Raw genomic sequence first — 3,406 nt, forward strand, 5'->3', positions numbered from 1 at the left:
ACTTCCACCTGCACTTTCAACTGGACCACGGCCAATCAGAGAGGTCCTGCCCCTGACTATCTCTGATTGGTTTAGTCCACGATAGGGGCAAAATGTGTGTCTGTTGTTGACCACAGGGAAGGTTGCAGATATTTATTTATTTTTGCTACCCGAACAGTTGGTCGCACAGGTGCAACCAAATATTTTTTTTTTGGTCGCACTCTAGAGCCCTGCCTTACAGTGTACAAGAATGACTAGGTCTTTGAATCAGTGTCCGTAGTGAGTCTAAAGTAAGTTGCCTGCAATGATATTTAAGGTCCAGCAGGTGTCAGTATGGAGCAAAACAGCAAAACTGTGTCGACACAGTATCGATACAGTTTGGGGAATGTGCTGAAACGCTTCACGAGGCCTCATCGACCCATCACTATTACCGACAGTATACCCACTCGCACCGAGTGAATTAATTGCCTCTGGTTTTTTCCACAGAAGAGCGCTGACTTCACCCCACACACCCACTACCTTTTCACAGCTCTTCAGCCAATCACCTGGAAGAGAGCAACAAACTGCCAGGTGACACTTGTTACAATTATTTAGTCTTTAAATTGTATAGCGCATATCTAAAGATGTTTAATACTTACAGACATAAAGTGGGGCTTTAATAAAGCTTCCTGCAATAAAACAATGTACACACACACACAAAAAGCACAATATAAGAAATCCGCTTCAACAGTTATTTTAAATGAGACCTATTTGTTGAAACAAGCACGAACTTATTATTGTTTAAGTTTTTATGTAACACAGACAGCGGCATAAACATACAGATGTTAGCTGACAGTTTTTCAGTCATTTTAATCCAACACAAGCAACACTGCGTGTATATAAGTAACATTCATTTTACGGTTCACTGGGGCAGGAAGTAGGTGTTTTTTTTCTTTTCGGCAAAGAGGTGGGGAAAAGAAGTTGTTTCCGGTAGAGCTCGGCTTTGACAGCGTTGCGTTCACGCGCTACTTCTTTTGACGGATTCTTTCGTTTAAGAACATTTTATTTTGTCTCGGTCGTTAAAGAGACGGTAGAAATAACGCAGAGGTGGTATTCAGACGTTATTAGAAAGTTTAAGGACGATAGCCAGACGACTTTGAAGGAGGAGAAGAAGGACCGTGTTTAGTTTTAGAGAGAAGCTTCATGAACAGGTGTCGAGCAGACATCGCCCTCTCCCTCCGCCTTTTCTCGAACGTCGAAATAGGACACTTGACACTTTGGTTGGGCCAACCCATGCCGGGTTTCAAGAATTGGATATGGATATTGTTGCGCTGCACACGAATGGCCTCAATGCTGAACAACGTTCAGTGACAGCGGGCTGCTGACCGAGTTGGCACAAAGTGGAGGACATTGGCTGATATGTGATGTGAAGGTGGGCTGCTGCAGAGTAACGCGGTATTCTAGTGTGAATAAAAAAATCTGATTCTCGCTTTAACTCACCTGCAGTCACGATCAAGAAAAAAGGACAACCAGTAGATTCCTGCAGACTGATGTTACATCCATTACGTGCAGTTTTTGGGTCCTGATCAGATCGGAGTGGTACAAAAGTTGGAGTGAAAAGTTCCAGACCGTCTTGGAGCGCTTGCCCAGAACTAATGACGAGTGATGATGCAGTCATAGACTCCTCCCTTTCTGCGAGTATTGTGAAATATGAAGATACATTCAGGGGATTCCTGCTGAATTTGTGTGTTAATGTTCGTGTTGGTGTTTCATCTCTGATACAGAGCAGGTTGTTTTCATGGATCCTGTTAAAAGGGAAGATTTTCTCCTGAATGACAACATTTTGATCTCTCAAAAATGTATTTCACATAATATTCCTGTAAATAATAATCACCCGAGTATTTCTAAGCACAATCACTGTGCCATCATTTGAAAACACTGCCACTGTTTTAACATAAACATCTCATTTCCTGTTGGATTTATTTAAACACTGACTGAAATCATACATTGAGATTTTTGACATTGATAGACCTCAATTACCCTAATTCACACATTAATCAAAAAGACATTAGATGAAAAATTAAATATGATAAATAAACAAAAAATTCAAATGTGGGTTTCTGACACTGTTGCAGTACAGAGAGGGACAGTCCTGAGAGTGAGGAGGAAGACGAGCTGTGAGGGAGAGGAAGAGGGACAACCAGCGGTGTTGAACAGACCTGTGTGTCTGCGAGTGTCGTGTCATTACAATTCATACAGTCAATGTAACTGACAGTAATGAACCATAATGACAGAATAAAGTAATAAGTTAACACTGATCAGTTATTGTCCTCAGTTACACCCTCATGTTTGCTCTGCATTCATCTCTTATCAGACATACAAAGATGATCCACCAGTGCTGCCCAGTTTGAGGACATTTCCAGTCACATTAATGGAGGACAGGAGACGCAGCTTCCATCAAAACTGGTATGAAAGTCATCGTTGGATTCTCTGTAATTATGGACTCTGCCTGTTTCAGGCCACCAAATATGTCAGACATGGATTTTAAACATTGTGCACATGTATGTGAAACCTTTAATTTGAAAATCTTTTGGATATCTTCTTATAATTTTTTTCCTCCTGTGTGTTTGTGTGTGCAGAGTTTCTACCAGAGCCAAATGTCATCGACTCCTCACTGAAGTCGTCCACCAGTCCAACCACTGGAATCCAGCTGCTGCTCTCTAACTGGTCCACACAGCAGCTCAGACCTGACACATTCACTGTAAACACACTGGTTTATATTCTGTTTGTTCTCCTCATGAAGGAAACTTCACACAACCTCTGAGTTCAAATCACTGAAAGTTCAAATGGAAAGTTATTATTGTTTTCTTTTATAAAGAAGCAGAAGCAGAAGCAGAATGGTACCATAAAGATTTTATTTATTTTTCATACTTGAGGGAACAATTCTTCACCAGGCCTTTCAGAATAAAAGCATGACCAAGACATCATTTATACATAAACAATAATAAATGGTATGTAACTAAAATATAGATGTAATCCATGTTTTATGTCTTCAGTAACTTTGCTGTTATTTATGTTATTTCTAAGTGTGCTGTCGTCTCCACAGCAGTGATCTGGTTTCTCTGCAGGTTCAATAAACTTTGGTCTCACTTGATCTTCTCGTGTGCTTCTGTGGGTTTCACAAAGATGTCTGATGGAAAACGTGAGTTGTTTTCTTTTCCTGGTGGGAACATAGAACCAGTCCTAGATTGGTCACTGACTCTGTAAATACTGAGGTACGACCATGAACACAGCTGTCTGAGCCCTCGTGCAAAGTCCTGGTTGAGCCAGTTACATCGACACCTTTTTATGACCAAGTTATTTATTTTTTGTTTTCTGTTCGTAGCATCGAGACTACAGCTGTATAAACTTGTTATATAATGACAGTTAATGTCTAAATGTTGTCTCT

The 3,406-nt window shown here is 40.6% G+C and overlaps 2 long non-coding RNA genes across 3 annotated transcripts; one reads left to right on the forward strand and one right to left on the reverse strand.

The window, feature by feature from the left end:
- Positions 1-223: 223 nt before the first annotated feature.
- LOC121812323 lies at positions 224-1,570 on the reverse strand. The gene is made up of 3 exons (XR_006053001.1): positions 1,459-1,570; positions 618-647; positions 224-524 (listed from the first exon to the last, which is right to left on the reverse strand). It is a non-coding gene; the product is annotated as an uncharacterized LOC121812323 (long non-coding RNA).
- LOC102293159 lies at positions 917-3,112 on the forward strand. Of its 2 annotated transcripts, none has more exons than XR_006052999.1 (3): positions 917-1,390; positions 1,465-2,424; positions 2,598-3,112. It is a non-coding gene; the product is annotated as an uncharacterized LOC102293159 (long non-coding RNA). The 2 variants fall into 2 exon arrangements; XR_001335724.2 differs by having other exon boundaries at positions 928-1,390; positions 2,333-2,424.
- The last annotated feature ends 294 nt before the right edge of the window (positions 3,113-3,406 follow it).

The sequence above is a fragment of the Haplochromis burtoni genome, unplaced genomic scaffold (genome assembly GCF_018398535.1).
Source record: "Haplochromis burtoni strain Fernald_Lab_line unplaced genomic scaffold, NCSU_Asbu1 Contig_534, whole genome shotgun sequence".
NCBI lineage: Eukaryota > Metazoa > Chordata > Actinopteri > Cichliformes > Cichlidae > Haplochromis > Haplochromis burtoni.